This window comes from Stegodyphus dumicola, chromosome 3 (assembly GCF_044657685.1).
Source record: "Stegodyphus dumicola isolate Sdum_Otavi_A_Nest chromosome 3, ASM4465768v1".
NCBI lineage: Eukaryota > Metazoa > Arthropoda > Arachnida > Araneae > Eresidae > Stegodyphus > Stegodyphus dumicola.
In genome coordinates, this window is record NC_140770.1 from 52,387,770 (window position 1) to 52,397,713 (window position 9,944).

The window sequence follows — 9,944 nt, forward strand, 5'->3', positions numbered from 1 at the left end:
ATAAAGGTAACACACAAAACATTAAACTCCCTTTTGAGAGTAATATAAAATCTGAAAGCTTTCAGATATTTTTAAAAATTTTATTTTAAATTTTAAAGGCCGTAATTATCGAACTATCTGAATCATCTAAATCTTCGGTTCCTGAAATTAATCTTTAATGATCGTTTACCTTTAAAGAGCTGCAAATCAGAAAATCGGCTAAATTTTTCAAAAACTTTAGATTCTTTTGGAACAAAGCAATTAAAAAGTTACCGTCTTGCTAAGCTGCAGACGTAGAGTATTTCACAATCATGTTATCAGATAGTTGTATGCTGTTTATGTAATGCTATTATCAAAAACTTAAAAAGTGTTAAGTGCGTCTTAAAAAGTTCCGAAAGACCTTGTGTTTAATTATTTTACAACCAAAAAAATATGAAACACTTTTAAAATATATAAAACACAAAGCATATGATGTCCATGAAACAGAAAAGAGTTTGAAAATGGCTCTCGTAAAAACGTATAGTGGCGTAAAACGTAAAATCCTTAAGATTTCTTTCATACCAGAAAGAATTTCTCAAGCGCAGATGTAACTAAGCTCATTGTTCCATATACAAGGCCACCTGCAAGATTAACACTCTGAATAAATGAGCTATGTAGCGAAGAAAGAACAGGTAGTAAAAAAGCGTTAGTAAATATTTGTGATGCCAATTGCTCGTATTTCACAGTGTAAGATTTTAAATCACCGGGTGATGAATTAATTAACCGTAGTTTCTGAATTTCCTGCCTCGCGTGGAAATATTACAGGATATTAAGAAAAATCTGTTTCACATCACACTTTATAAGCACATAATACTTGCGTACATTATACGAATTACGAATATAAATTTTTTCAACCATGCTGCAATCCCAAACTTGGCACGTAAACATTGTAATCTAAACAAACTATGAATGAGTAAATAATAATAACATCAGGGGGGAAACAAACAATATGTAAGAAGTCACCTTCAAATTCGTATAATAATGTTCAGAACACGCAGCAGATTTTGATGTCCACCAGACGGTTGAAGACTGGCACACGCGAGATTGTGAAATCGCCAAACATGCTCTGGCCTTTTTACTTTTCTTATTAACTGCAGGTGACAGTGTGCGGTTTGGCGTCCGAATTTGAATAAGATTTCTAGTGTTTATTTTTTAAGGCCTTGGGCATTTTTTCGCGTGAATGGGTGACTGTTTGTCTTAAGCCATACTTCCGTCCCACATAAAGACTTCGATTGTCCATAATGCGGATCTTCTTCCTGCTGACATACTTACCTGATGACTGACTGTTTCAACAACAGGTGGTGGGGATATCTGAAGCAAATATTTTAAAACTTTTTCATGCCTCAAGCTTTAACCTGCAGGTCTTTGCTGGAGGTTAAAGTTTGGAGTATTTTACTTCGTATGCCCACGCGTATCGTTCATATGGATTAGGTTAGTTGATTAAAGTAAAGCAACTCGAAGGCTTATGTGCCTACAGGAAGGGATTCCTTTCGTGAAGGACTTTTAAGAGAAACTGGCTCGTATCCGCTTTATACATGAGGGAAACCAGAAAAAAAAAAAACCTCTCATGCAGCTGGCCTTTTCGCTGGAATCCGAGCCCGGGTCAAACTATCAGTGTTCAGCGACTTTTACTGCTCGTCCGTCGATGGGCTTTGTTGGAGTAAAGTACGTAACTTGTCTTAAAACTTGAAACAGCAAGTATTTCCATTCCAAATTCATCATTTTCTAGATGAATAGGCTTACAAATAATAGTACTTAAACTCGAGTTCGACTTTAGGCTAAACTGGTTGGTTAAATGATAGCTTCCAAATTCGTAACTTTTTATTTTATTTTTTTGTTATCGAACAGTGGGTTCTTGCCTTATCATCAATGGCCACTTCTAAGGCCGGAAGTGGTGGCCGTTTTATTGCGGAGACATCTAATAGGGGCCACCGTTACTTCCTATGAGGGGACAGAAAATTTACATCTATGCCTTCTCCGGGACTCGAACCCGGGCCCTTCGGTATCACACTCGGCTTTCGGAATATATATGTATGTAAGTGTGTATATATCTGTATCTGAGTTGGTATTTATATGTATATACATATATTTTGATTGTACTCTTCTTCAAGTGCCTTGTATGCACATGTATACTTCCTTTTTGCCTTTAATAAATGTCGTCTGCCCAGGGCTGCGGCCTGGCAGCTAGTGGTTGACTCCCGCCGAGTTGGTAACCAATTCTGCATGGATATATACCTGGGTCGGAAGCCAATTCAGCGGTTTACTCCCCTAACCACTATACTGTCTGTGCGGCCAAATTCGTAACATAAATTGGAGGTAATTTCTTTTCCTTTCAGATTTTCCACTACTGGGTCCCCCAGCGACCGAACGGTAAGATCGCTAAACACTGGCAAATCGACAAGAGCTTAAATATACGCAAAGTGTTGGCTACATTGAAATTTTCACCGTTTTCCCCATGTGCAAGATGACTACGTGTCGTTCCATCAAAAAGTCATTCCCGAATGCATCCTTTTCCTTATTTAGCCATACTATACTTTCCCATAATCAAATAGTGAACTGCAGAAGTGTTTATGTATTCTGAAGCGCTATGGCTTACATGCTAGTTACGTTCGACACCATTCAGGTATGATAATTTAAGTGGCCTTTACATGCTTCAAACTCAGAAGTTTCTTCTAGTCATCATATTACGTTCCTAGACTTGTATGGTTCTGGGCTTTACTATAGAAGAGGAGTTCGCAACCAAGGGATGATTTTTTCCTGGAACCTCATATTTTCAAGGGAAGAATGGGGTCAGCCTTTTATTTAACTCTAAGTATTTAATTTTAGTTTATGAATACAAAAAATTACTTTTATTCAAGTTTTGATATGTATCAACAGTTTCTATATTTTTTCTTGTTTAATTTATAAACCACAAAATAATCTAAATAAATATATATTTACTTTTCGAGTTTGGAGATGAAGGGTATATTATCGTCTGGCAATGATGAAATGGGGTGCATGTGCAACAAGGTTCAGAACCACTGTTACAGAATATCGCAGCTCTCTGAAGAAGTTCTCCTTATAGGCAGATAACTGTATATTAACTCCATTTTAATCAAATAAACTAAACTAATTTAAGTTCTGATTCCCAAGCCAAGTACTCTTCAGCTGCTTTGAAACAATAAATAACAACATAAATAGTAGTGGGCAAAAACTTGAGCAAATTCTCTGATTTTGGCCTAAGTTCCAAAAAATTCAATTGGGAAACCTGAAATTCATGCTACAAAGGCATAATGTAGTAGTTAAAGGATGAGGAAAGTGTAGTAAGAAAAAAAAATGAAGAGGACACATACGGTATGGAACGAATAGAAAAAGGCTTTTTTGGCAGAATCTCGCTGGTGCAATAAACTCTCTGGCCAAAACAACAAATTAAAGTTGATTAGTAAGGGATTTGACATTCCCTAACTGCTATGATTGCGTTACACAATCTGTCGATACTCAGTAACACATTATTCTAACAGTTCTTGGAGCTCCCATTCTTCAAGAAGCATCTATTTCAGTTATCTTGTATTCTTTTGCGAGGTGGATAGGAGTCTCTCTCAAGTATTCAATATATGTTCAATGAGATTTAAATCTTGGAAGCACATTAGCCGGTCCACTCTGTGCATGTCTTCACATTCCAGCATCTCCTCAACAGCAGGAGTCCTGGGTCGCGGTCATCCATAAAAACGAAGCCGGGACCAACGGAACTATGGAAGAGGTGCACGTGGGGGAGGATACGATCGTAACAGTAACGATCTCCTATAAGTGAAATTCGCTCGAGAATGTAGGGCTTCGTCCATCGGTTCATCATAATGCCTCTTATAAGCACGCCAGGACCAACACTACTCTTTCTCCCTGATGTCCTCTCTTTCACTGATATTATTGGCATGAAAGCGGTCCTTCCCCTCTCTTCATATCAACTAGCTCTGACAATAGTTTGTCATACTGAAACAACTCTCAGTAGTAAAATGAACGTAATGAACTCTTTCTCCCTGATGTCCTCTCTTTCACTGATATTATTGGCATGAAAGCGGTCCTTCCCCTCTCTTCATATCAACTAGCTCTGACAATAGTGTGTCATACTGAAACAACTCTCAGTAGTAAAATGAACGTGATTCCATTGATGAAGTGTCTGGTCTTTGTGTTCTCTGTGCCACCAGTGAGCTGCTGTGAATGCTATGTGGCGCTCAGCTCGGACGAATAGGCCACCTTTACGAAGTCGTCCGGCTACAAGAAACCGGATATCTGCCATCCAGTTGCTGTGTGCGAATGCTGAGCAATGTTGGCCGCTGCCGGGTTTCGATCTTTTTCCGCCTACAGGACACGATATAGCGATAATCAGTCATCATTGTATTCGTTGTATACTTTGGCTTGACCCCCCATCTACGTTACTTATAGCTTTACCTGTCGTTTGCGAGACTTCCCAAGCTCGTGAAACAAAAATTTTATCAATTCTAAACTCCTGAGCAAGAGACTTCAAACCACGCCGCTCTTCAAGCTTGCCAATAATGCTACCACATGTAAAGGCGTCCTGATATTCTCTTGTAGCCATACAGCAAGAACAGTGTCACTTTTGCCTTGCAGAAGAATGCCTAGTAATACTCCTTCCTTTCTTCTTTTTAAGTTGTCTTGCACTGCATTTCCTTGCATTTTCTGAGTCCCGACACACCTTGTGACTTCATACTTCTGATATTTCCATATGCGTCACCTTTTTACTCAGCTGGATTTTCATTGTAGTGATCGCAAAAAGCCCGTATCAACGATTCTCATGATTCTATGTTAGAAAATGAATTTGTTGCTTAAGTTCTGAACGCTAGTGTAATATTGTGTAACTTGTTTTCGCTTTCAAAAGAAAAGCTTAAAGGACTGTTACTTTACTCTACATTTTACCACTGAAATAAATGTCAAAAAGGCTTATCCTTAGCAAACTACTGACGATACTCGCTAATTTTTGAAGCAGATTCTTATCCTGATTGTTTGTTTCTTTACTTGAGTGTTGCAAAGTATAGGACGATTATGTATCTCTGAGAAAGCATACCTTTGTGGAGGACGTTCTAAGAGATAGGTTTTCATATTATATTGTAGCAAAACACACCAGGGCTATTTGCCAACTGCAGGGATGCTGCATAGAGATAGTTCAAAGCCGATTCATATTCATATAACACACAGGAAAATTTTCAAAAATATCCCTACAGCCATTCCATTAGCCAGCCCATCCAATAGTCCATTATCCTGATGAAGAAAACCATCAAGTAAATATGTTTCAAAAGGTTTATTTTTAATGAGGTAGCATCAATATAAACTGCCATCCTGGTCGGTATATTGGCTCCTGCCCTTGGTTGCTGGATAGATGGACTCGGGTTCGAATCTCGTAAAAGGCATGTATGTTTAGAAGTGTACAGTATCTGTGCGGAAAAGGGCACTCGAAATACACGTTGAGCCGAAAGTCCTCCCGAGTAGTTGCTTTATAGGTGCTTTATGTTAGTTTATAGGTAACAAAACAGTCTTGGGGTGCGTAGAATTTTCATGATTGTTTCCCACTTATTTAATGTTAATATTTAGTTTATTTGATTATGGCAAAGCACATTAAGGGTATTTGCCTATGGAAAGGATTGCCTTGTTGAAGAAATCCATCCGAATTAACGCTCCATTTTAGGAAAACAACGAAAACGAATGCCCTACGAAGAAGAAATTTTTCTCAGTAGCAAGAGAGTTTTTAACATAATTGGAATAATCGAATCAAAAAACACATTATATGATTCTGAAGATAAGTTGCATTCTGAGCTGGCATTAAAACAAAAAATCTTTAAATTGAGTGTAACCAGAAAATATCTAGACTATTAGTTGTAGAACTGAAACTTAGTAGTTCATGATATGAGAACGTTGAAATGGAGCGTTGAAAGTCTCACGCACTTTCAACGGGAAAAAATCAAATTAAAAAAAAAAAAAAAAATTCAAGCAATTAACCTGTTAGTTGTTCAGTAGCTGAACATAGAAATTATCGCAGTTGCCTTTTTGATGGAAACTGTAACAGTCACAGTTATGTGTATAAAAGGTATTTATTAAATGATTAGTAATGCGAAAAGTTCTCAAATGTTCTATTTCTAACAATTTTCCCCGGGGAAAATCACTTAAAAGCTATTTCACTAATCACAGATTTCATTATAATCGGGTATAAACTTTCAGAATTTTCCTAGAGTTAGCAATCTATCTCTCAATTTGGTAATATTTCAGCCTTTGAAAAGTTAACAAAATTATTCAAAGCCGTAAGAACAGAAGATGATTTTAGAAATTTAACATGTGCGGAATATTTTATAATTTAATTTAATCTTCTTGATTAGCAAAGCATTTCACGTGAATAATATATTTACTATCTGAAAAATCACGCACAAATAATAATTTGTTGGTTCATATGAATGCGGGGATCAAAGCACTAGGGGATTATCTGTGTAAGGAGAGAAGTACCATCCTGGAAGGTTATCTAACAGTGTGTGCTTTGCATTTACTTATCACATAGAAGAAAGTCACAGTAATAATTACAGGAACTCTTCGATGAGCTACAGTGTACTCTCGGTTAACTGCAGACTATCCATGCGTGGCAGTGCTCCTGCACTCCCGTTCAATGCTAGGCGCGACAGTGTGTAAAAACAAACATGCGTTAAGAGAGTTTAAAGAAATGTTATTTCTAATACATGCATTGGAGTTTTATCTATTGAAAAAGTTGAAACAATGACTGAAATTGTATGACAGAAATTCGAAAATGTCAAATTCTTTGAAAATCTCCATCGATAAAACATGGACGGTGATTTGATTGAGCCAAGCTTTCAGCGATTGGGTAGATATCGTTTCATACGTCACGGAAGGAAAGTCGCATGCTACAGCCCCAAGAAGACTAGACTTCTGCTTCCACCCTAGCTTTGAGGGAGAGCACTCCGGAGCAGGGGGTGGTCTAAGGATCTCCCACCCCTTTTCCCTACCACCAAACCACACGAGAGGACTTTCGGCTCGCCACATATTTAGAGCATCCCATGCGGCACGACAAACACTATACATTTGCAAACATTCATGTCTTCTTCGGAAATCGAACTCGAACCATTCGGCACCGCAGTAGGTTTTCCTAACCACTATATCGTCTGGGAGGAAGGGTATTCGAATACAATGGTAAAATATCACTTCGAAAAATACGCAGTGAAATCCGGTAAATATTTAAATGTTTTCAAAAAGTATTACTGATTGCTTTAAGAAATAAACGCATATAATAAGCATGAAAATTTATGTTTTGGAATTCTGTGTTTTCCAGTTATCCTGTAAGATCTAGAGGCCCCAACTTGTCAGCAAACTGTGGTAGTGACTGCTACTAAGTGTGAATCTACACAAAAACGTAAGAAGAGTTTAAAGCCCTTTTTATTCAACTTTTAAAATAACAGATGCGTCCACTTGACGCTCACAAACTACGCCGACCCGGCGGTTTAACTGAAACAGGACGTAGAACTGAATAATAATGACTGGATGAATAAATAGCGAGATCACTATTCACGAGACTCTGAGACCTTAAACTAACCTAACCGCGTTCTAAATTACCGCTGAGATTCAGCGAGCTTACTGATTAAGCAGTTGAGAGATCTGGCAAAATCTTCCGATCTAGACACACAGGCCGACACGCGCTGTTCTAAATTTCTACCGAGCAATATTCACATTCGCGATTCAAGTAGCACACCTACAATCTCGTTTCCTTTCTATTTAAACTCAACTTACTTCCGCTAAATTTGAATATACTGCGCGCGCTACTACAATTTACATACTCTAGCATTGGCAATTCTAGGGCAAAGTAAAGGCTAGACAGGAAAGATAACTTAAAATAAATGTTAGTTAAAATAAATATAACCCCTACAATCCATTACATGCTTGCCCGGTATTAGCCCGCTAATCAAAAGTACACGGTCCACCAGTGCACGAGCGGTAAAGTCCCTGAACACTAGTAGTTCGGTCTGAAGTTCGAACGGGCCAGTTCCCGGAAAGAGCTTGCTGCAGGGGCTTTTTCGTGATGCTTTCCGTGTGTAACATGTTCATACGAGCCAGTTTCGCTTAGAAAGTCCTCTAAGAAGGCATCCCTTCCTTCCGTGTACTTCCTTAGGGCCGATCTCATGTAGTAGGCTACCAGAAAAGCTAATCTTTAACATAAAGTCTTAATCAAAGAAGAAAAAATGGTTGCGAACTGTGAAACAGTACTTCAAATTTTATAATTTAAAAACCTGTCTTAGAAATAAATATAATGTACACTGCGAAAAAAAGGGACAGTTCTATATCTCCCGTTCTACTGGGCGATTGAAAAAATTCAAATTGCGTTTTTCATGTCACAAAAACGCGATTTAGGATATATATTAGATTTATATATAGCATTGTTCTAATATAGGTATTTTGACACAAAATCGGATTTTTTTTTTAATAACATATCAATTTTTTGTCATATTTCTGTTCTACGACTCAAATTATGCCTAGATATTAAATTTTGAAAAATTTGGTGAGAAATTTACGGAGAAATTCGAAAATTTATCTTGGCACAATTTTTTTCAGTTTTCGCCAAAAATAATTCACTTGGCGAACTTCTTAATATGTGGCAAAAAATTATCCTTTCCTTTCCATCATGCCGGAAAGGAAAAAAAGATCCTTCCTTTTTATATTGTGCGTGAGCGGAAAAAAAGTTACATCGTTTCTACTTCCAAATAATTTTAGTAAAGTGCCTAAACCACATTTGATGTTTTATCGCTTTCAACAAATATGCCAAATTTCAAAACGCACCAACATATAAATTCACGTATATCTTCGAAACTTTTGAATAAAAAACTGTAATTTTTTGCAGGTATTTTCAGGTTTTTGCTTAGAAAAACGTCTACTTTAAGATGATAGTAAAACTTTTATAGATTATATTTCAAAGTTTTTTTTTTGAAAAATTTATAAAAATTATTTTAAAAATACAAATTTTAAAAATAAATCATAAAAAATGGGCGAATTTTATTTGGGATGAACCTAAATTTCGAAATATGAAAGGAAGACTCGAATAAGTTTAATAAAAAAAGAGAGGTTAATAAATATATATCAAACTCAATTCACATTGAAGAGCTAAAATATGGAAAAAAATTGGGTACTTTTCCGTTTTGACGGCGCAAACGATAAAGTCGCCAATAATGGTTTCACTGATGCCAGACGGAATATCTTTGTTGGTAACCTTTTACGCCTCAGTTTCAAAACAAGTTGAAGCTATTTCTTATCAGATTGTTTCTTTCAATACTGGCATACAATAATATAGAATTTTTACACGATATTTAAATTTTATCCCCTAAGACAATTCACGGTAATAAGTCAATTAGTTCTAAGTCAATTAGGTTCTAAGTCAATTAGAACGCAATTACACCGCTCATCCGAAGGCGAAATCAAGTGTTAAATTCATCAATTCTAATGAGAATGCACTAGCGAAGTAAAGCACTGCGGTTTTACATAATTTCTGAGTAAGCTATTCGTACGAATTGAAATAATTCTTGCATTTAAACTTGTATTCCAAATTAAGATTTAACTTGAAATTAATGTAGATAATTACTGAGCGAATTAGATTTTAGTAGCGTAGTTTACGTGAGATGAGATCACTTGGGGTCACGTGATACGAACCGGCGAATCAGGATATTGAACCATGAAATCGTAGTAAATTCTTAAATTAATGTCTTTTTACAAATTTATTGTCTTTATTTATTGGCTTTTTACAAAATTTTAAACCATATTAAAATGTTTATGCCTTCAAAATAAAAAAAAATTCTTAGAATTAACATTTTTTATGTGTATACTGTATGTTGTCGCCAACAAAGTCTGCTTGGCGAGATTTGCGCCGGCGAAATGGAAAAGTACCAAAAATT

The 9,944-nt window shown here is 36.6% G+C and overlaps 1 long non-coding RNA gene across 1 annotated transcript in view; it reads right to left on the minus strand.

Annotated features, from left to right (window-relative positions):
• LOC118187413 (uncharacterized) overlaps window positions 1–1,092 on the minus strand; it is a 65,718-nt gene extending 64,626 nt beyond the window's left edge. Inside the window, exon 1 of the long non-coding RNA XR_015039981.1 lies at window positions 982–1,092. This is a non-coding gene — a long non-coding RNA (uncharacterized LOC118187413). The remainder of the gene's footprint in view (window positions 1–981) is intronic.
• Window positions 1,093–9,944: the final 8,852 nt, after the last annotated feature.